This window comes from Pezoporus wallicus, unplaced genomic scaffold, assembly GCF_028554395.1.
Source record: "Pezoporus wallicus isolate ANWC-B61680 ecotype Strahan unplaced genomic scaffold, APGP_CSIRO_Pwel_v1 contig_8341, whole genome shotgun sequence".
Lineage (NCBI taxonomy): Eukaryota > Metazoa > Chordata > Aves > Psittaciformes > Psittacidae > Pezoporus > Pezoporus wallicus.
The window spans coordinates 1,868,624-1,892,716 of NW_026638083.1; the positions used below are offsets into that span (position 1 = coordinate 1,868,624).

Genomic DNA, 24,093 nt, shown 5'->3' on the forward strand with positions numbered 1-24,093 from the left:
CCTCTCCAGACCTGTGTCTGACTCTACAACACTGCACCAGTCCTGGAAAGGAGCTCCAAGGCCTTTTCCACACTATCAACTTCCAATGAATTCCAGGGGCATCGTTAAATTTAACCCCAAAGGTGAGCGCTCGCCCCGTCCCAGCCCGCACCGAGGGAGAAGTGAAAGCGAGCTGCTCGCAGCCTGCAGAGTCTTCTTGCTGTTCATATGTACCCTGGCATCTTGCCCGGACCTATTTTTAAGCCCATTTACTAGAAATCCCACAAATTAAAGGAAATACGGATAATGTTGTAAGAATCCTTTGGGCCAAATAAAAGCTACACATCATTTTCCTTGTGCATCAGGGTAAGATCCTTAACCACAAACCCCAGATTTCCCCAAAGCTCTTTTGCAACAGCGAGAGAATCTTGTTTTGTAAAAAGTTGCTTTGATTCACTCCTGGATTAGCGGGAGCGCACAGGCACCGCTGCCTCCCGGCCAGACCCCGAGAGGCGGCTGCTTTATAAAACACAAAGGTGTGAGGAGCACACAGATAAATTAAGCAGCTCCAGCTCTGGACTGGTGGCTGTTAATGACAGCAAAGCGTGCAGAAAGTGCTCTGAGAAACCCTGAGTAATGACAAGAAATCATCTTGTTTTGACACTCCATCAAATAAGGAGACCCCCAAACCCATTTCACTGTCCTCATGCCAAAGCCTGACCCGCTCCAGGCAGGGCACTCACTACAGACCTGCTTCTCCATCATCTCCAGTCCCCCTTCCCACCCGCATCCCAGTGCCACGGCCGGGCTGGGGGTGCTGCCCCCCTGCCACCCACCTGCACCCCAGGATGGGGACAGGGTGATGCCAACTCCAGCTGAGCATCGCACGAGCCACGGTGACAGGTCTCGACAGCATCACCACGCGGATTATATGTGAAATGGTGATTTTATGCTCCTTATCTGTGTATTTATATACAGAGATACAGCGGGGTCCCTCATGGGGTGAGCATGAGGGAAGGGTAATGTAAGAAGATTTGGAAATCTCCATCCTGGGCAAATAGTGCCGGTGGCTGGAGGGAGAAACCCCCCATTGGGTGCCAGCCCCCCATTTCCCACGGGAACCCCTTGCCTGCTACCACAGCACATGGCAAAGGGGTGAGTGGCTCTGATGGCCCTGCCCTGCTGGAGGAAGCTGCTCCCTTCCCTTCCACCCCTTGCCCACACTGGTTAGGTAACGGAGCATCCCACTGCAGCATCTTCTGCACTGGAGCTGTCGGGAAGGACAAGGAGAGCCCGTGTTTTATACAGCATCCGCAATTTTAACTATGCAGAGACTCCACCACGTTAAATCAACTCCAGTAACAGCTCTTGTATTTTGGGAGGATTAAAGAGAAACGAGCAACCAGACACATGTGCCAATAAAACCTGTAAGATAAGCAGAAACAGACCCAAAACACAACGGTAAAAGCAGCATTTGTGGTTAGTCCTCGCGGGGAGGGGATGAGGAGAAGGTGCTTCCTTTCCAACAGTGAGAAAGCAAAGCAAAGCAATCATCATTAAACCTGACTCTCCCTTCACTCTTGTTCATCCCCAGCACTCACTTAAAATGTCTCCCTCGCCAACATCTCAGCTTCCTTGTAAAAGGAAAAATAATTATGCAGAGGAATAACCACTTCAGTGCTACAAACACCCGATCTAACGGTTAAACACGCAACTTCGGGAACTTTTCCAAGATTTATATGTTTTGCATGGAAAGCAAATGTGTTTTTTTTCCTGCCTGGGAAAATATTTAAGTGCTAATTTTACGAAGCCAATTCCATTTATTCCTGGTTTATGCTGCTGTTCGGATGGAAGCTAATTAGCCATTTAACCAGCAGCGTGGGGATGCAGTGCCGGGCGATGCCGCACGCCCCCCACTCGGCTGTGCGGGCATGTGGCCCCAGGGACCCTACCCAGAAATGGGTTTCCTCTGGGGCACAGGGTGGCAGGAGTGGCTGAAGGGTGATGCTGAGGCCACCCTTCCCCAAAGACCCCAGTGCAGAAGTGCCCAGGAGACAGCCTGAGGTTTCCTCCGTCCCCACCAGCCGCAGTTCATCACCACCACACTTTGACACAGCACAAGTCGTTCCTACAGGGATGCTCTCAGAAACAGCAACACTGCATCTGCATTCTCCTGCACGTCGGCCTTTCTACTGGCTTCACTCCGTGCAGGCTGAAACTCCTCCTTGCCCTCCCAGCTTAGAGCAGCTTCCACCTCCATCAGTTCTGGATGGGGCCTGGGCTGAGGCCTTGGTGGGGAGCAGCCCTGCCACCGGTGTAAGACCAGGGACCAGCAGCCTTCCCCAACGAGATGGCATTATGTCAGTGAGACAGGATGTGACCATCACAGTATGGACTAGCTAAGGGGGCCTACAAGAAACCTGGAGAAGGGCTTTGGACAAGGGCCTGTAGGGACAGGCCAAGGGGAATGGCTTGAACCTGCCAGAGGGGAGACTGAGATGAGCTCTTAGGCAGAAGCTCTTCCCTCTGAGGGTGCTGAGGTGCTGGCACAGGGTGCCCAGAGAAGCTGTGGCTGCCCCATCCCTGGCAGTGTTCAAGGGCAGGTTGGACACAGGGCTTGGAGCAAGCTGCTCGAGTGGAAGCAGTCCCTGCCCGTGGCAGGGGTTGGAGCTGGATGAGCTTTAAGGTCCCTTCCAACCCAAACCATTCCATGACTCTATGACTCACTGCACCAATATCACTGAACATAAACCAACCGTGTTTCTCAGTCCGTGCTCTCTTTTCACCTGCATCAGTACCTTCCACGGATGCATTTCATAGGTGCATGCAATACATCTCTCTCCTTTTCTTATTGCCTACCAGTGCAGATAAAGAGCAGGAGAAAGAGCTTCTACATCAGAGCTGGGACCTGCCTCCCCCAAGGTCCCTGCCCTTGGAGTAGGGATGGTTCGTGCACCAGCAGCCTTTCCCTCCCTTGCACAACCACCCTTTTCCCGTTTCCCATGAACTGGGAATGACAAACATCCCTGTTCTCCCAGGGAACCCTGAGCCTGGGAGTTACTTCTGCTTTCTACGAGGGGTTTGTCCTGGCCTGCCCCACAGCAACAGCCACCCTTCATCAACCAAGAGATGATAAAACCGAGGTCAGCGCAGCTTCAAGTCTCAATTGCTTGCTCAGACACCTGCAGCCTTTCCACCCCCGACACAAGGTCCTTCAGCTCCCTGCAGCAAGTGATTTGCCTCTGTTTTCCCAGTTACTTGTGTGGTTTTGACAATCTCTCTGGCCAGTTAAACCAGAACCATGGCGATTGCGAAACCCAGGAAGCTTGCTGCAACGCTCCGCAACACTCGCACGGCCATTAGCCAAAACCTCACACAAATAAGCTCTTTTTCTCTGCCACACCGTTCGAACCACCAAGCATTAACCCATTTTCTCAGGAGCCAACATCTGCTGCAATAACTCCCTCATCTTGGAGCAGGCAAGGAAAAAAAGACACTGCAGTACCTCTGGTCTGTGGTAAGGAAAATTGTCCCTCTGCAGGTTCCAGCTGATCCCAGCTGCGCAAAGGGCTCCTTCCACAGGCCTGCTCCCCATAGTTTATTACCTGGTCAGGAAAACCAAGGGGGTTGAAGCTTTCCTTGCAGCACTGATACGCTTCAGAGGTGGTGCTTCCCCAGGGAAGCCCACAGCAGAGGTGATGGTGAAGGAGCCTGGGGCTTCAGGCAGGAACGTGCACCCCTGAACCCGGCTGTTGTGGGGTCTGAAATCCTTGGAGCTATAGGCATTGCATCCTATAGCTGTAGAAATAAATCACAGCACAAGCAGCTCCCGGGTGATGACTGGTAAGGATAAAGAACCCTCTGGGCAATAAAGCAACCATTCCCATTTCCTAACCCTGCATTTACATGGCTTTTCTTCCTGGGAAGATGTCAACACATAGCAAAAACTATGCTTCAGGACTTGCCTTAGGAAGCGGTTACCACGTCCAGATAAACTGAGGCAGAGCACGATAACGTAACCAACACCACAGAGCAAACCAGCGCTCGCAGGCAGCGAGGCAACAATCACGCTGATCCCTTCCCTTATTTCAGATTAAAATAGCAGCTCTGCTCTGGTGCTATTTGTTATAACTCCTTCCCTCCCTCTCCTCCGTCCCTGCTTTCTCCCCCATCCTGAAAACCCAATAAAATGAAATAAAAAGCTTCCTTTTGGGAACATGGCGGTAATAATACTGCTACCATCTGTTGATAAGTCCGAGGACCTGCACGGGGAGGAAGGAGGCTGCAGAGCTGAAAGGGAGTCAAGTGTTTGCCTGGTTTTATTGAGAACTGAAACCCAGCTTTCATTCTCCAGTAAATGGGAGACTATTCTGAATCACCTCTTGAATTCTTTAATGCTGCTCCTGGGAGCACTGAAGGTAAATATGTTAATGTGACTTCAATCACGGCGCACGGTGAAAAAGAGAGGCACACTGTATTAGTTTAGGGTACCGAGTCTGAAAACTATTCATGCATTCCTGCATATTTTATACTCAGCAAATAAAGTTCCAAGGTTCTATAAAGAGGCTGCAAAATTATTCGGAGTAAGCAATAATGAGGTGTGCATTATATAAGGCTGGTACTAATGGTAATCTATTATTAAAATTTAAGAGTTCTATAGCAGCCAAAGAGTCCTACAGCAGTTTGTCTTCTCTGCAAAGGGAAAGCAGCACCTGAAGATGGAGGCTGGCGAGACAGTGGGTTCCACATGTGGTGCCTGGGCTGTACCCAGGTCCTTGGGGGAATCTCCCTGATGTTCCCCTACTTAACTCTTCCACAGAGTATTCCCTCTGCTGCCAGGAGCAGGCTCGTGCAGCCGCCTGGGCACGGTCATGAGTCCCAGCAGCTTCGTATTCCCAGGGTGCTCAGTTCTCCACCTGATGTTTCAGCGTAATGGATCTCCCACGGTGCATTAGGTGGTAAAAAATTAACAGGGTTTCAAGTTTGTACATCTTAGTGATCCTCGGGGCTACCCTGAGCCTTGATTTCTGCTGCTGATACCCCACTTCGGCTGCAAGGAGGACAGGAACCAGTAAGACCCAGCGTGCTTTGCCTACTTGTGTTTATGCTCTTGCCCTACCACCTCCAGGACCCCCACAAAAGCAGCATCACGACATCCAGGCTGGATACATGGATCATGTCGGTGTTCAAACACATCAAGGAAAGAGTGAAGCATCACGTCCAAGCGACGCTCAGCAAGCTCAAGCCAAACTGGGGTGAGCTGGTCCTGCTCTGCCCCTCTCCCAGTCCCACTCCTTCCTGGGGTCGGATGCTTCCCTGGAGACAAGCCACTTGCCCCAACAGGGAACGCCAGGCACTGCAGGACCCATCCCAGTGAGTGGTGGGGATAAAGGACATACCATCATCATCTAGTGCAACAGCACCTCTCAGCACTGCTGTGAGAGAAACAAACAGCAAAAAGCCCCCAGAGGTTGGCTCATTTTCCTCCTTCCTACGTCTTTTGGTGAGAAGCAAACGGAGTCTCTGGGGGCTGTAAATCTGTATGTGACAAACCCAAAGAGAAACAGGCACACCAGTGAGGGACCGGGCGCTGCAGCAACACTGGGCATCTCCGTGTTTAACCTGTTACAGCTTCATCTCGCAGGGCTCATGGACCTCCACCACACATCAGGAACGTGGCGGCCTCACCACATCACCGGCCCCTCGGAGGAAATACCCCCCTCTGGCTGTGCATGAAATGCAAAATGACATTTTAGCTGCATTCCAGAGCAAACAGCTACCACGCAGGCAAGCTCTTCAGTGAGTTTAGATCCCAAAGGCAGTGCTCTGCCCAAACCCAAGGATAACGAAGCATAATAATTTCAGGAGAAACAAACTTAGTCTGAGACCTTTCTGCACTGAAAAGGATCTTCAACAGTGACGTGCTCTTTACTCTCCAGGCTGGACGGGGCACTGGGAGCAAACCGAAGCAGATGGGATGGAGGGGGAACAGAGCACGTCGGCATTTGCTGGGTGTTTGTGGCATCCACCCGCCCCGTGTGCCCCCTCTTTGCTGTACCATCACCTACCTGGGCCGAAGGAGTTAACAGCTCTTCTGGGACAGTGTAACAGGAGCCGGGAGTTAGTCATCTAGGCATGTCCGGATCGGTATGAACCGGGAGCTGGCGTATGAATGAAGTTGCCTTGGAGATGCAGCCAAAACCAATGACCAGATATTAACTTTTCACAACAGGCTGCCAAGGGAGGCAGAACACGTGAAACCAGCAGGACAACAGCCTCCAGCAGAGGTGGGAGCATCCGGATACAACCCGAGGGAGCCCTGAGCCCCCTCAGAAGTAAAACCCTGCCTGTCTTTGATCAAGAGACGGGAGAAATTTCCTCTCACAAAGCCAAGCAGGTCAAGGGCTCGCAATGAACCCTACTCTTGGACCTCTTGAAGTGGGTAAATGATGCCCAGATGCAAGCTGCTGCCTTCCCCTGGGCTAATTTTAAAGATGATATTAAAGATACCAACAGCCAGCTCCTTCCTTCTGTCTGGGACCAGCTTCAGTAGCAGAAAACCAGCTATGGGCACCTTACACAACATAGCCAAAAGGAGCTGTCACTAAACAAAACCAGTAACAAGTAATTCAAAGGCTGGGCTGGTGAAGGAGTAGATGTCAGCAAACCTCCCCCTGCCTAACCCTGGCACTCCATCTCCACTTCCAAAGGCAGTTTTGGAGGTAGCTAAGCAGGAAGGAGAGGCTGCGCTGGTCATCTGCTGGGCTCCACCGCTGGCACCCAGCGTGACCAGGAGGAAACTCAGCTCCAAGCAGAGGTTTCTCCGTCTCAGCTCAGAGGCAGGCAGCTTCCCATGGGCATTCCTCCCACCCTGATGAAGGTGGTCACCCTGCTCAGCTCACACATGGAATGGCTCACAGGGGAGGGGGGGATGCAGGAGAGCCGCGTTCCCCCCATCAGGGCTGCACTGGACGTGAACGCCAGCCCATGAGCGGGCTGCAGGACATCACAGAGCTGAGCAGCACTCACCGTCTCCCTTGTCAGAAGAGCACGGGATGAAAGGGACATATTTCTATTAGAGCCTGAGATGCTGCAAGCTCCGTTCCATCCGCACGCCAGCCCCTTGGCATTTTTTCCCAGAAGGAAAAACAGAAGATGCTTTCCATAAGCAGACGATTTCAGCAGCTAATTTTACCATCACTTATGGTCGACTTTATGACTAAGATTTCATGCTGACTATATTAATCCTGTCAAATTTCAGAGTGAGAGAGAAATGATACTGTATATTTTATGGCTGCAATAACTTCTAAGCCATTAGACATGCATGCTGACATGAAAGTAATCAAATTGATTTTTTTCCCTATTACAATGAAGAACTTTGTATGAGCAAACAGTCTTTCTGGCACAGGAAGGAGACCCCAAGCAGCCTGAGCTCACCGAGGAAAATGAGGAAATCACCATGAGCCATTGTTCAGAAATGCAGGTATTCAGCTTACTCACATGCTATTGACACCAAAGCTGAAGGGAACATGTTAGACATCAAGCAACCGACAAAAGCCAGTGTGAGGGATGACTGGAGGTTCTTAACAGCTATAGTACAGGTGCCAGATGAAGGGCTTAAGCCCTGTGTGCATGTGTGCGGATGCCGAGGCTGCAGTAAATGAGAACACCCATGTGCCAGGAGGTCAGCTGAGAAAACCAGCTTTGTTTTGAGCCCAGCCTCTGCTTTGTATCTCTGCAGAAAGCACAGAGAAAGAGCATTTAAAATGGTTGTTTAAATGTAAATAGGCTTTTAATGATAAATGCCAATGTTTTGTTGGGTTCTTTTAAGCCTAACTCCTATCTACACTCGAATCTAAGAAACACTTCTTTGACATACAGCAGTAGCTAAAATTTCATTTAAAAACCTTTAAACTGACCTTTAAAAACCTTTAATCTCATTCTGTGTAGAGTCCTAGAGAAAATCAGGTCAAAGCAAACCCCATGATGGGCAGGCAAGTCACAGGGCAGAGATAACAGACCGGGTGTCCCCTGCCGTGTGTGGGGACCCGGTGCCAGGGCACCCTCAGCACGGCTGCTGCCTGCGCAGGCAGGGGCAAAGCCAGGCCAGGGCAGGGGCTCTGCAAGCCAGGCCTGGCTCGGGAGGGGTGAACGTGTCTGCACACCTTCAAGGTGCCAAGACCAGTGAGAACCTGTCCTCTTGCTCTGATGTGCGAGCGCTTGTCGGGGGTGAGAGGACAAGCTCGGCGGGGATCAACAGCCTGAAAGGCAGGACACCCAGGAGCAGTTAAGTGCAGGTAACACACACAGTATAACAGCCATACGTGCATCCGAGAGGCGCAGTCACGTCCTCCACAGCCAACAGAACTGAAGATTTTCCTTTCATTTTAAACATGGATCTCATACCTTTTTGTACAACATTGGTCTCAATCACTAAGTAACATCAGATCATTCAAACCAAGCACCTTCCACATAAACGTGCTAAACCTGTCTAATAGCTCCCACGAAGATGGGTGAGGGGGGGTGTGTACGGATAACTTCTTTGGGCTAGCAAGGAGACAGCAGATTTAACATGCGTTTAGTTGTAAATCAAAACGCTATAATGGCTCTCTATGAATAAGACTTATTGAATAAGGCTCATTTTGGGGGCTTGTTTTGTTTGTGGTCTCGGGGTTTTCTTAAGAAACAAAAAGAATTTGGGAATGCCAAACCATAAACCCACAACTACACAGATCACCTAACGCAGGACTTGCTACATGCCAACTTTAGGGAATTCATTTCTCCTGCTATACAAGGTGTTGGTAAAGTCATCGGTGTGGCTGCCACAATCCAAACATGCCAAAGGTGAACTGAGGTTATTAAACAACATAAAACCCCAGGTGAACACAGACAACAGCATCAGGGGGTTAGAACTGGATGAGCTTTAGGATCCCTTGCAACCCAAACCAGGCTGCTGCTCTACAATAGAATGAACTGACTTTTTGGGTCAGTTTTACACTTGATTTCAATTTAGCTTCCATTCTAATTTCAGCTTTAGCACCTTCCACAAACAGAAGTTCACAAAAGCACCCGGACCCACACTGGCATCTCTAAAAGCCTCTCGCTGTGCACCCACGTAGCGGCACTCTGTTACCAATTCCTTACCTGCAGTCCCCAACCAAAACCATCCTGCGGCTTTGCCACGACCACGAGAGGAGAGCTCTGCCCCGGCGGTGCTGAGCAAACATCCCCTTGCTGCCTTTGCCACTTCTCCCATGTTTACTGTTCACATAGCTTTTACAGGAATCCCCTCCCACCCGGTGCACGGGAACGGCAGAGCACGATCCCGGTGTTACAGCCCAGCAATGCATGTGCTTCATTGCCCACATTCCTTTGCAGTGACCGCAGCACTCAGCACCATCCCTGCTCCCTGCCTGCTGCGGGCAAGGAGGGAAGGGGCAGACAGCCCCAGCTGCGGTGGGAGACAGGGACAGCTTTGAGGTGCCCATTGCTATAGCTCTGGATAGCACAGCCTCCTGTTATCCAGAAAGCTGAGCTGGTTTGGGGACTTTTGGGTTGCTTTTTTTTTTTTGGGAGGGGAACTGTTTGGTTCTTGTTTTTTTAAATAACATAAAACCAAACCCCATCCCGACCAACCCCAAGCCAGAGCTCACCGCAGCAAACTGAGCCCACCAAACGGGGCCCCTCCACTGTCCCTCTGGTTTATACGGATCCCTTCTGGAGCAACCTTTCTAAGGATCCCAGCGTTCCTGGTCCACATACCAGGTCGGGAGCTGATGAGACACAGCTCCCAGAGGACGATGACTAATCAGCACGTGAGACATGAGCCCATCATCACCTTCACCTGAACCGTGGCACCTTCAGCTACCGTGTAGGAAACACAGAATCCTTTCAGCCAAGCCACTACCAAACTGTGCTTTCAACTTCTTACCAAACCCCCCAGATCCATACTTTTGCAAACTAGGAGAGGCCTCCCGGGAGAGGCGGCAAAGAGCACCCATGAGCTCCTCTTGACCTTATGGAGATTGCCATGACAACACCGCTTGGATCCCCCGAACTCAGATACACTCATTTGCACTAGTGTGATTGAGAACAATCAGAGTGAGACTCCCCGAGCCGGGAAGTCACAACCGCGCGGCCGTTCACAGCAGCGCAGCCCGAGGTTTGAGGGAAGCAGCCTCCAATTTAAATGGCAAACAGAAACCCAGCGCTCTCCACAGCGCGTGACCCGCTTCATTAGAAAGGATGCCAGTTAGCAAAGCCCTTAAATAAAACATTAAGCGCGAGGTAATTTGAAGCCTTGTGGATTTTGTTTTACTCAATTATTTTCTAATGCTTCAACTTCAAGAATAAATATGCAGAAACACAAAAAAATACCCAGGGTTTCATTTAATTCTTGCAGAAGAAATGAAGACGTTCACGGGAAAGCAAAATAACCTCAACCAAGTCACAGTTTGAATTAAAAACTTCTATGTCCTCCAAGATTCCTCAAGGTTGGAATATGGGCTTCCACACCCGGCAGCGCCTGCGGGACGGTGAGCCCATGAATCACCCTGGAACAACCTGCGCTCCGCACTGCTCTAACTCCTTTCCAAGACACATACTCACAACTCAAGCTGCGTTTGAGTGTTCTTTTATCTCTGCCCATCATTTACATAACCAGTTGCAGTTTCCACTCTGTCTGCTGGGAAGAGTTTCCCTCCAGCAGGAGATCACACTGGCCACGGCTTTGCTTTTATTCATGCGTGACGGGAAGAATGTGGTTGTAGTGAGGCAAGTAGGAACATAAAACCTGGCAAAGAGCAGTAGAGGATAAAAGCCACTGATGATATGCACAGGCTAATATGAGGTTAATGGGGAAAGGGAGGGGGAATGAAGCAGCTGATGATGACCTCTGCAAATGTTCTTCTAAGACATCCCATAAAACCCAAATAAATGCTGTGCCTTCATGCCACAGCCCTGCACAGAGGCTGGGCTCACCTGCAGAAAGAAGAACCAAAGAGTCTTTTACCTACAGAAAGAACAAGTGAAGAGTCTGGGAAATGACAGTGTATTTTAGAAGGCTCTGAGGGCTTCCTTCAACCTGGACAAGCTCTGTTGAGTGTTTGGCCTCGTCACTGGACAGTGTCCCAGAGGGAAGTATGTGACTCAGGTGAAGGGAGGACCTCGATGCTCAACCAGCAGCTCCTTACAGGGCTGAGCAGGACAGCGTGTGCAGGGCAGGCCATGGGAAGCACAGGTCAGAGCCAGCTCCTGTGATCTCTGTAATTATCACATCACAACCACACCCTGGCCCTGCACCTGGGGCCACTTTTGGGGTACTCAAGTTCAGCCCCATGCCACCAGAACAGGGTATTTGGTGTTGGTAGGGCTATAAGTGGTGGTATCCAACTGAGCACCATCGCACAGATACAGCCAACCCCGCTCCCACCAAGGGCTTCAAGATCGAAACCCAGGGATGAATCCATTCCCCTGCAGCAGGGAATGAACAAGGATTAGTATTCACCCGTTCATAACAGGGAAACCCTGCAGCTAGAGGTGGAGCCTGTCAATGCCTGAACATCCAGCCTAAGTTGCTTGATGAATGCTAACTACAACTTCCAGCGTATTGATCTAATTTGGGTTGATTTTAAACTATTGAGTTATCTAACCAGACACACACACAAAACTCTAGAAACCTCCCCTGTTAATGAAAACTCTCTCTGCCATTTTATGGTGCTGTAATTCAATCTGTACCTCGGAAGAATCCTGACTTTTCTTAATCACATTTGTATTGAGAAATGCCCAAGAAAAAACAAAACCAGGACAAATGCTACACTTTTCCTAAATGATTGGAAGTGCCTGGAAAATGGGGCCTACACTGGATGAGCCTTCCCAACCCTGCCTGCATCCACAGCTGTAAATATTTTACTCATTTAAGCCAGTTACAATATTTATTAGGGTCTATTTTTGTCAATCCATCTATAATAAGCACAGAACAGCCAATACCTATAGAATGATTCTCTCGATTTCAGTTGGGTCTGGTTTCTGTATGAGAAATGAGCAGCTATGAACTGATTCCACCAGCTTGTAACCAAAAAAAAACCATGGAGAAGGGATGAAGTCAGTGGCAAAATCCACAGTGACTCCACAGGACCAGGATCTCCTCCAGGAACGCTGCTCAGAGAAACACAAAGAAGATGCTGAGGTTGGACCACCCCAGGGCAGGACCATCCATGCAACCGCGGGTGTCTGTGGTCCAGCCTCCCATCACCCAGTCAGTGCCCCTCATTTGGGATGGTCTTACTGGTGTCAGCAATACTGAGCCTTAACAGTGCTGTAACTGTTGGACATGATGGGAGTCCGACACACTGAGATGTATTTCAGCTGGTATCGACAAGGTGGAAAGAGGAGACCCAGCACCAAGTGATTTCAGAAACCAACAAACAGCTGAGAATGAACCGAACCTCTACTGACTGTCAGCTCGGATCTGAAACAATGATCTGAAAAGCCTCCCTGCCTGTTCCTGAACCCACGAGGTACGATACTCCCCCCTCCTTCCCCAGCCCTCAGTTTAAAATTCAGCCTTTATCAGCTTGAGTTGAGAAAATCCAGTAGAAAGGCACAAATGGATTGTGCGAGTAAGCAGAAAAACTGTTACATCTTCTGAATGTAATTTTGCCAAAAGCCTCTGCACAATTTTTTTTGTCACGCTTTGCATTATGAAGGAAATTTCTTTTTAGAAGAACAGGAGAATGATTTGCATAATATTCTTTGCAAGTTAATATCAGCCTCTGATAATGATCTCTGCATAATGCAAAAACGTTTGAGAAGACTGTTACAACACTAAGTAATCATATTTTAAATTATGTTTCCCTTTATAGAAAGGTGTTGCAAAAACACACAGACATGAAATCTGTCTGTTGAAGTCCCAAGAACCACCTGACCATCTTCCCACTATTCTACTGTTACAGATTGCAACACTGCCTTTCAAAATCTTACAAAACAAATTACGCTGCAACAGTCTGGCTTCACAGAAGGCAGAGCTTTTTCCTGCGCCGATGCTCCGGCACATTACATTTCACAAGAGCTTCTGATGGACTGCACAAGTTAAGCAAGGGCCTAGAAATTAAGATGCAACACAATCAAGACATGCCACCGCAATTAAGGCGGATTCTCCCATCTGCACTCACACCAAGCCAAGCGGCAGTGGCTGGACCAGGGCATACCCCAGTTACCACCAGGTACTGGGGACACTGCTCTATCTGGGTACTTCTTTTACCCGGGAGGCTGCAGAGCCACGTGCAGGGCACAGGGAATTAGGACCAGGCCACCACAGCCACATCCCCATGGCACTGAAAGCGTCCCCTCCGGCACTAGCAACGGTCCTGACATCCCTCCCAGGCCTTAGGTGTTGTCTGATGCAGTCACAAGATCCCTGCTCAGGCCTAATTAGGTCAGGAACTAAACCTAAGAAGAAGAGGTCCAGGAGGGAGGCATTTATACAAGCATGCCGAGCAGCATCCTATTAGCTGCGGGCACCGACTATTTTCCTCAACCCATCTCAAACAGGGGATGTGGGTGGGAAGCTAATGTACTTAGATATTAAATGCTTAATATGTCACTAAGACTTAACAACCACAACTGAGTGGTTTAAACCTGAGCTAAGCTTCCCTGAACTAAAATAAAACTGCAGAAGGAATTTGGAGAGGTTCTTGGGGAGGCCCTTGAACAAGGCTATAAAATACAGGAGCCACGCACTGCAATGAAGCGAAGCCAGACACCACTTCCAGACCGATCTATTTCTCATGGTACAAATGATGTAAGTCTCAGATTTGGAGGAAAGCATGAGGCAGGATCCATGGTGTAGGCTGTGCTCCCGAGAGCACTGCCGTGCCCCAGAAAGCCAGCGTGCCCAGCCTCTACCCATAGCATCTGCAGGACCACAGAGGAAAGTACATATAGTCCAGCTCGTGCTGCCCACGTCTCTATCATATACAACAGGGCATCATTCAGCCTGGAGGGTGGGTGGTTTTTTTCCCACCTACAAAACGAAGTCTAAAATTCAAATACCAGATCTGTGCAGTCAAGGCACGGAGAAAACAGCCTCTTGGGTGTCCGAGTGAGCTCAGCAAGGCTGCCCTGTCTGCCCGGCTGCTGCACGGGGTATAGAGATCATCATGGAGACCCGTGGTCATCCCAAAACCATACCAGGTTTGGTGACTTCCAGGGTCTGCCCAACCACATCCAGCAACAGGCAGGAGAAGAACCACCAGGGTCAGTGCTCAGCCCACAGACCAACTAGAAAGTGTTCAGGTTCGCCTGGGTCCTGTGCTCCTCCCCAGATGTGCTAGTGATGGCACATTATGGGCTCTGCCCCAAACCAATTCATGAACCTGCAAGGAAATGGGACTCGAAATCTTAGCAGCGCCATGCAAGGATATAAAAGCTGCTTTGTGCCGCACTGCACTCTGGAAGCAGAAGCGTTGCCAGCATCAGTGGGTCTGAAAACCACCCAGAGCCAAGTTATCCCAGCTGGCAAGGTGGGTTCTCCAGCCCTCACCACCCTTGGGCAGGACCATGCCACTGCAGCACCAAAGCACTCCAGGTACCTTGGGCTCAATCTGCATTTTCAGTCACGCAATGAAAACCACCATGAAAAAATACCCAACAAACCCCAAGCCACCCAATCTGCGAGACCAGTTATCAGACTGATGGCCTGAAATGAAATTCCCACAGATCTCACTGGACTGCTCAGTTACTGATTCTGGTGAGCTGAGCATCTTGCTGGGGCTGCAACACAGAGACTCCCCCTGCTAGAAATCCCACCTGTGTGCTGAAACACACTGGGACTGTCCGGGGTTGCTGTTCTGCTCCCTCTTCTTTGGCCTACAATTGCCAGGAATTTCAAATGGGAATTTCTTTGTCCCCTGCCTGCACGTCTGCCACTGTGCTGAGACACAGAAGAGCATGGGAATGCCCACACAGGAAAAGGAGTGGGCAACAGTGATGCCGCAGCTCCCATCCCACCCCCGGGTGGTGCTCATCACCTGCCTGCATCTCTGAGGGCTTCCAGACCTGCAGATAACCCTTGGGAGCCTCCCAGCTCCCCTGCCCTCGGGAATGCCCTCCACATGCAGGATCCCCACAGGACTATAGGATGGGAGGGCAGAGACACAAGTTGAATATGGCAGGATATTCTGCAGGTCTCTTGCTCTGGGGAGGTGGTTTTCCTTCCCATTCCCTAAGGCAGTTTAACATGACTGTCATAAATGCATTGGTTTTACCCATGGACACGAAACAGCACCCTGTGCCAGCAATACATCCCCAGTTGTCCAGCCAGGAGAGCTGGGACATGGATGTGTCATGCTCCAGTGAAATCTCATGCAATTCCTTTCAAGTAAGATAATTTTGGATCCTCATCCCAAGTTCTCTCAGGTTATAAATTCACACGATGCCTGAGCACTTGACACAAAACAACACTGCTATAAACTACCTTTTTTTCCCCACATAAAAAGGGAATAAACCCATTAAACCCCAGCCTCTGCTCTGTGTGAACAGTGACTCCAGAGCTCTGAGGAAGAGCTTCCATCACTCTGGCCATCCAGCCCCCAAATCCCTGTGATGAGGTGCCAGAGGCTCTGTGCTTCACAGCCACGAACCCAGCCGCAATCACTGCCATCGCTACCCGAAGCCCTGCAGATGCTTCAGCTCCAGCAGGCCTCCCGGCCAACACACCAGATTCCAGTCCCTCCATCATGCAATGGCACAGCAGCTCGCAGGAGAGCGGAGCAGCTGGAAGACGACAGCTCTGCAGCGTCCAAATTCCTAGTTAGCCTTTCTTCATTCTGAATTTCCCACTGGCAGCAAGCGGGGCTGGTTCCCCACTCCTCCCTCATCGGGATGTGCTCATCCCTCAACTAACAGCTCATCCCCTCCGGAGGCGCATCACTGCCCTGTTAGCTGCACACCCACCCTGTTAACAAGCCAGTGCCCCATCCCAGTGCCGGGTTCTTCTCTAAAGGACCTGCCCTTCCCAGTTTCTCCAGCATCCCACAGCTGTGGAAGCTCTTGGACAGCACAGGGTAAAGCTCTGGAGGTGTCCAGAGACCAAGCAGCCCAGCATGGATGGGCTGGAGGCTTGGTGGGGCTGGAGCAGGCAATGGAGCCATGGCCCAGTGGAGCCATGGCACGGATCCTGGGAGCTGTCTGATGAGTCAAGAAGTGCCGTTGTTGGATTCACTGCCCAGCCTGTGAATTAGTCAATCCTCCTCTTTCACCCAGGGGCAGGAGGGGGGAGGGCTGGCCCCCATCCAAATATTGTGTAAGCTGCAAAAAACCCTATTTAAAAAGAATTACAAACCCCAACCCAAACAGTTTATCTGCAGAAATACTCCTTGGAGGAACAGGGGAAAGCTGAGGGTGAATGATTATTTGCTGTTGTCCCATTCCCTTCCTCCGAGAGCCCTAAAACGCCTTCCCCCCGCCGCGCTACGGCCCTGCTCACGTTACACTCCGATGAACCGAAGCGGATAGCGGTGCTCGTGCCCTGCCCAAGGTCACGCTGACAGCAAACTGCCCAGGAGGATCCCAGCCTGGGGGTTCCCAGGGCTCTGCCCCACACCCCCACGGCACTCCCAGCCTGCGGAGCAGCGCTGCAGGGGCAAGACCTGCCCCGGTGGGGAGGGATTCGGGCGGTGATGGAGAGAGGAGGCTGTTTTCCGTCGGCTCCATTCCCATGGACACCCACACAGCAGGCTAACGCCACCTCCACAACTTCCATGTTTCTAAAAGGCTTTTCTCCCTCCTTTGCTTCCCCCCAGTTTTTAAAATCCAATTATAGCACGACTCTCTCAGCAGGGGTCAGTGTAGAATAAGAATCGCCCGAGTTAATGGCCATAAGACCAAGAAAGATTAATGCCTAAATGGTTTCAAAAGTTGTATGATGCCGATTTCATTAACATTTTAATTGTAATGTATCTTTTTAATCTGCTTTCACACTAATGGCTTTATATGCGTCAAAAAAAAAAAAAAAGAAAAGAGAAAAAACTGCTGACAACAAAAATATCAACATGCCAAAATTACCCGACGGAACTGAGAGCTGTAATGGGAACGGAATGAAATGCAGAAAACCGTGTTAATGATGCATTAAGACCAGGAATTGTACTCAGACAAGAGTCAAAAATTCAGCACTGCGCTTGCATGCCCTGTCTTTGCCTTCCCCGTGACCCCAGATCCGTGTCTTTCAGTGGGGCCGTGCCGAGGCAATAACCAGGCAGCATTCCCAAAGCACGCAGAGATTTCTCCAAAGAAAAGCATGCTTTAAACCTGGCAATTAATCTAATTTAATCAGGGGGATATTCTGGAGCAGCAGCCGCACGGGAGGCTGCTGCTGTGGTCCATGACCCTCTCCTGAAGGGCCTTCATGTTGCTGTCCCCACTCTGCAGGCTCGTGGCCACAGCAGGACTCACACGAAGATGCAGTTACAACCACCGTGCAAAGCTTTGGTTTACTCAATTAGGAGACAATTAAACCTAAGCAGTAATGTTTCATTAAGCATGGGCATGTACTGATGGTGGCAGCATGTATAAACGGAGGGGGGCAGAAAGGAGAAGTTAACTGCAGAGCAGACACATGAAGTTTGTGAGAATGAATAGCTGAGTGCTACAGATGCTTTCACCTGCCTGTGAGGCTGGGCTGCAGCTCCAGAAACCATGCAAAACCTGCAGTGTTTTACTTCATAACCCATCAGAACTTGTAAGAGGGGAGGAGATCTAGTCAGAGGGGTATAAACCCTCCATACAACCATCAGCAAACCATAAAATCATGCAATGAGAGCACGATTCCAACCACAACAGAACAAAACCAAACTGCACATTACGCTACTCAGCTTTAGTCCTGCAAAAGCATCTAGGCAGGTTTCCAGTGCAGGGGCACCCATGAACGGGGGTGACCCCCACCTATGAGAGCTTCATTTCAGCAGGATCTCAGCCATGAGCTTGGTACCCAAGCAAAGAGCCCCTCCCCAGGAGGGTCCACGGTGCAGCCAGGCACATCCCATCCTGTGGGAGATCTCCCACCCAGCGCTGGCCAGGCCCATCCGCCTCCCCTTGGCAATCGAGCCATTTTAACCACCTTCAGCCGTACAAAACCTCGCTCCCTGCATCTTTTGGGCACCTGGCCATTGCCTTCTGCATTGCACACCTTGAACTGCCAACCCTTTATTTATACACCGGCATGTTCCACCTCTATCTAGCACAATCCACTCAGAGCTTAGCACCCTGGAAAGCACCGGGTACCGAAACATTATCACTCCTTTGCCGTGTCATCACTTAACCGCACCTTCCACAGCATCTCCGCAAGGAATTATGCTATTTCCAAACCTAACCCTTGTTTGCCTAATGCTTCATATAATCAGAGCGTAAATGTTTGTCCTATGACAGAGAGAACTGGCATGTAAAACATGTACCCCCACACAATATATATATATAACCGAGGCTGCCATATGCTTCCCCAGTGGATATCACGATCAGAACGCGCGCGTGGAGCCAAGCCAGCGCTGGCACCCGAACACAGGACCCTTTCCACACAACTGCTCTGCCACCGAGCCCACGAGCCTGAGTAAGCACAAGCTCGGTCATATTTAACTTGCAACTCTTCACACACTCTATTCTTCACCGAAACCCAGTCTCCAGACACCCAGGGATGAAAAACACCTGGCTCCTGTCCCCAAATCGAGTGATCCAGAAGAGCCCTGATGGCTACAAATGAGATGCTTCGAAGGGAAGAGGATTCTTCTCCTCTTGGTTTTGCGAATGATTAACAGATCCCGATATTGGCTTTATTGCCGCAGGGATGAGTCCGGGAGGTGAAGGGTTTAATCCCATCCCAGTGACTATATATGGTCACTGTGATGGAGTCACCTCCCTCCCCTCATGCTCTGCTGCCCTTCGCTCCTGGCACTGGCCTCTGCAGCAAAGCAGCAGTGCCTGGGCACGGCGCCGGCGAGCCGCGGGTCAGCAGACTCCCCACGTTACCATCAGCTCTCCCCCTTTCCCAGGGCTTGTTGGCTTTTAATCTGACAAACCTTATATTGGGAGAAAACCAGAGAGAGAATATGCAAATACTCGGGGAAAAAGAAAAACCCAACCAACAAACCCATTTTAAGAGTACTTTACAGGGAATTGCTGCACGGGGAAAAGAAAACCTGTCAAGTGACTTCTGTTCAAATGTACTTAATCACTTAGAACTTAAAAAAAAAAAAATAGAAAAAATCAATCTTTTTTGTGAAAAATATATCAATTTATGCAGCCCACACAGACTGGTTTGTTATCGGAGGGTAGTTTGTGGCTGCTGAAGCAGTAGCAGTGATTTCTGCCCCCCCATCCACCCACCCAGGGCAAAAAATGCACTGAAATATTTGTCTTCATAGGAAATGTAACACAAAAATGTACTTGACATGCAGATTAGGGTTGTTTTTTTTAAGAAGTCTGACGTGAGGACCTCTAAAAAGACTGAAGCCAAACTGCGATGTCTGCAACGGCCCCGGGAACACAGAGAGCACAGAACATGTGCCAAGGGCTATTTATCTTCATTTTATCCCATTGAGCCATCAGCTTTTGGGGGGTGCCGGTCACCGTAACAAGCAACTGCTCCCATCTCCACCAGCCCCAAGGCCTCCTCCATCAAGGAGCTCAGGGGAAGAGCTGGTGTCACGCAAGGGCTGCAAACACCAGCATCCCCCCGTCCATCATCCATAGGGCAGCCTCTGCCCCAGCTGAATGCGGGGATGAGGAAGACGTGGTACCTTCAGCAGGCTGAACCCCCCCACCACGGAAAAGAAGGAGGAAGCTCCATGTGCTCCTTCCACCTCTCCAGGCTCTACGTGGCAGGCTCCGTCCCAGCAGTCGGGTTGCTATTACCTCCGTCCCCATTTAGGAGTAACCACACGATAAACCCCAGCGCAATCCTGCACAGCCCAGCGACTGCCTCTTCCTCCTGATGGCATTTTAGCAAGTTCTCCCTTCCCAGCAGCGGTTTTGGATACAAAGAGTGCAAGGTTTAATAATTTCCCTCAATTTCTGTTCTGCCTCCAAACATTTGCTTAAAACCAAGTTGAACTCAGAAAAAAATAAACCGCTAATGAATCACAGCTCCTCGCAAATGAGCAATTGCAGTTGACACAATGAATTATGCCTGAAGCAAGCTGGGAAACATATTTTGCAAATGATCTCATCCACAGGCAAACCTGGCATGACACTTGATTTGCTAAAAAAGACACAAAGCCTGTCAAAATCCCTGTCACTTCGCAAATCAAGGCAGGTAGAGCACAGGCACAGCCTCACCTACTTCTCAACCGCTCTGCAGCCTGGATGTCAACAAAATGATGGAGAAACACACCCCACACCCCCCCCAACACCTCCCATAGGTGTGCCTGCCCCAGCTGCATGCTGGAGCCTCTTGCATCTGCTTCCACTTCCCCAGGCAAAGCAGAGAAGGGCCGGGCAGCTGCTCTTCGGAGGGTCAACACGGGCTCAGGCTCGATTTGAAGGCTAATTGCAGCAAGACACAATGCCCTCTCTGCCCATTAGGTAAGGCAGGGAACTTGAATTCACTTTAATTTCCTCCAGCTGAATGCCTCTGTTTTATTTCTTGCACTGTATTCAAGTGAGCTCAAAGAAATATAGGGAAAGTAGTAAAATAAAGAAATGCAATTAAAGTGCAGCCCCCCCCGCTCCTCAACATCCCTGCAGCTTTCCAGGAGTGGTTCCTTTTGGCCTGGCACATCCCAGCCCATCTCCCACCTTAGAGAGCTGGCTGGCTCAGAAAACCTGGGAATATTCAAACCCATGACTGAAGCTTCCTTCTAACCCCATTTTGTCAGGCCTGGGTATTTTTAAACACAGGCATTGCACAGAGCAAAGCAAGAGCAGATCCCATCACCCCTCTGCAGGTGGTTCCGCTATGGTTATCCCTAATCCAAGCACTGCGTCACCACGCATCCCAGAGCCGCCAACCAACTTCAGTACTGGGATTGTCCATCAAGGCCTCTTAGATACATCACACCCCTGCAGAGCTCCTCAGCCCAGCACTGGCCCTCCACGAGGCCTGGCAGGAAAACTGGACAGCCTTAGAATCACAGAATGCTTTGTGTTGGAAGGGACCTCAAAGCTCACCCAGCTCCAACCCCTGCCACGGGCAGGGACACCTTCCACTGGAGCAGCTTGCTCCAAGCCCCTGTGTCCAACCTGGCCTTGAACACTGCCAGGGATGGGGCAGCCACAGCTTCTCTGGGCACCCTGTGCCAGTGTCTCCATCCCGACGTGAGCTCTGTCCCCAGTCTGGCAGGTCCATGCCAGCCTGGAGGCTTCTCTGAAGCAAACCCAGAGCTCACCAAGTCAAACGGGCTCTGCCAGCAGATCTCTTGGCACTTCTTCCTCAAGGGCCAACCAGCAATGCCGCAAAGCAGCCGCGCACCTCAACCTAGTCCAGGAAGGACTTACCAAGACCTTATGGGCAGGCTCCTTCAAGTTCAAGGAGAGGGAGTTTTCTTTCCTGGGCTCACGAGCAGTAATGATGCTCTATGTCCCCCAGATCAGCACACAGCCACCCCACAGAGACACTGACCTGTCACTAGCACCCACAGAGAGGAACCAGCATCTGCTCCCCTGCCGCAGGGCCACTTCTTGGCCAGCATGGTCTGGTCCAAAGAGTGAAACCCCAGGCAGGGGGTCTGAGCCTGGAACCAAAGGCATTAAAACGTTGCCTTTTCCCAGCTGCCTGCATCATGCAGCGAGCCTTGGAAGTTTTCTCTGACAAATTTCAAGTTGCAGAAATCCATCCCCACCCTTTAGGGTTCAATATCACCATTTTCATCCCATGAAGTCTTAATTCTAAGGCCTGTATAGGAGGAAAAACCCCAAACCCGCAGCAGTGATGGCTACAGAAGGACATTTATTCCCAGGAGGAGGAAAACAAGATCCCTAATTATTTTATATTTGCTGCTTACTTCATATCAAACTATTATTGCCTCCATTACCCCCACCTTGAGGTCACAGACTGACTGTCCTAGGCTGGGTAAACAACATCAGTTCAGCTAACAGGGAAAGGCTCAGCTTTGTTCCCTCTAGTTGAAGGGGTTTATTTAATAGCAGGCTATGAACAAGGTGATTCAGGTCTTAGAGTGGGGCCAGGTCACCCGCAGTGGGCACTGGGGACCCGAAGGGCTTTGCACCTCCACCACGGGGAGGGCAGCGATCATTCCGGTCTGGTTCCCCATCCCAACTGCTCCCACTGTTTAATATTTCAGCCGGAGGAGGTAAAGCAGCACGCCAGCCCCGCAATTACACCGGGCGCGAGGCAAGCATTTGGCAGGCACGAAGCACATCAAGATGCCCACAAATGCCTCCTGCAAGGAAGCGGGAGGGGTGGGAAGGGGACTGCTCAAATTAATGACCCAGCGGGTAATGGAGACTTGGCTGGGACTGATCCTGCACCTGGGTACGGGGGAGCCCGGAGGAGCGCAGCACGCAGGGAGCTGCCGGCGCTTCATTTCCCTACAGCAGGGAAGATGTTTGGAGAAGTCCTTGAGCACAGCAAAGGCACTTTAAGTACAGCAGGCTGCAGGCTGCGGCAGCGGGGGAACGCGCCCACCCAGCAACACCCAGCCACGGACCCCACTTCGCCCCCGACACGCACAGGAACGCCCTGGGGTGGTTTCCGTGCCGGGATGGGGGCACGGCCGCTGGTCTCAAGCAAGCACCGGGCACCCCAATGACCCCCGGGATCATTCCTGAACTCCAAATTTAAGCGTTCTGCTGGGGTTTAGGTTCGGCTTTTTTTGACTGCCTCCCTTTTTCCCTGCGTTTTCCGCCCCTGTGAGAGAAAGTCCGAGCCTGCGCCTGCATGGTGCCAGCAGCAAACAAGCCATGCATCGGGCAGCGCAGGCTCCTCGGGAAGGTATCGCTAATAATAACCACCCCATTTCCCGGTTTCCCACACTGGTGCAAGACTTGGGAACAGCAGGAACTAACCCACCCCCGAACCCCGCTGCCCACGGCCGGGGGGGGGGGGTCCCGGCCCCCCTGGGTCCCCCCTTCCCTCCTCCCCCCCCCCCCCCCCCCCCCGAACCCGCTCTCGCACCCCCGGGGCTGAGCCCAGCCCTGCCTCCGGTAACCGCGCCGTGACAATGAAGGGCAGCGGGGGATGAGCGCGGTGCGCGTCCGCAGCGCGGGGGCCGGGGGGTGCCCGGGTGCTGCCGGCGGGGGGTTCCCACCGCGCTGCCTCCCGGGGCCGCCCCCCCGCTCCCCGCCCGCCGGGCCCGGGCCGCGCCGCTCACCTGCGGGGCGCCGGCCCCATGGAGGCTGCCCGGGGCCTGCAGCAGGAAGTGATTCCGGCCGCTCCGCGCGGACCGAGCCTGACCTCGCCCGGCAGCCGCCGAGAAACGGCCCCGACGGGACCGGGCCGGGCCGCCCGCTGCGGGCGGGGGGCGGCGGTTCGGGGGGGGGGGGGTGGGACGGGACCGGCCCCCCCCGGGCTGCCCCGCGCGGGAGGAGGGGCCGCGGGGCGGGACCCGGCGCGGACACCCCCAGCCCCCACCGGGCACCGCGGGGAGGGCGCGGCCGAGCGCGGGCGGGTCACGGGGCGGGGCGGCCGCGCTCCGGGTGCGCCCCTGCGGAGCGCGGGACCCAGGGCGAGGTTGGCTCGGTCCGGGTCTGGGTTATCCTATTGAGTCTATCTATTTTATCTTATTTCATCTTATCTTATTTTATTTTATTTTATTTTATCTTATTTTATTTTATTTTTTTTTTATTTTATTTTATTTTATTTCATTTTATTTCATTTTATTTTATCTTATTTTATTTTATTTTATTTCTCTTTTTTATCTTATTTTATTTTATTTATTTTATTATTTTAATGTTTTTATTTTAGCTTGGTTTATTATTAATTTTTTTAATTTAGTTTGGTATATTATTATTTTACTTAATTATGGTTTATTATTATTTTATATTTTTATTTTTTTAATTTACCTTGGTTTATTCTATTCTATTTAATTATTTTATTTTTTATTTTACTTTATGTCTCTTATTTTTTATTGTACTTTCCTTCATTATTTTATTTCACTTTGTTTCTTT

General features: G+C 51.0%; 1 protein-coding gene across 1 annotated transcript in view; it reads right to left on the minus strand.

Annotated features, from left to right (window-relative positions):
* The window catches only part of NACC2 (NACC family member 2), a 51,376-nt gene extending 27,914 nt beyond the window's left edge, over nt 1-23,462 (minus strand). Inside the window, exon 1 of the mRNA XM_057409111.1 lies at nt 23,298-23,462. The gene's annotated coding sequence lies outside the window, so the exon portion shown is untranslated. The remainder of the gene's footprint in view (nt 1-23,297) is intronic.
* Between the last annotated feature and the right edge of the window lie 631 nt (nt 23,463-24,093).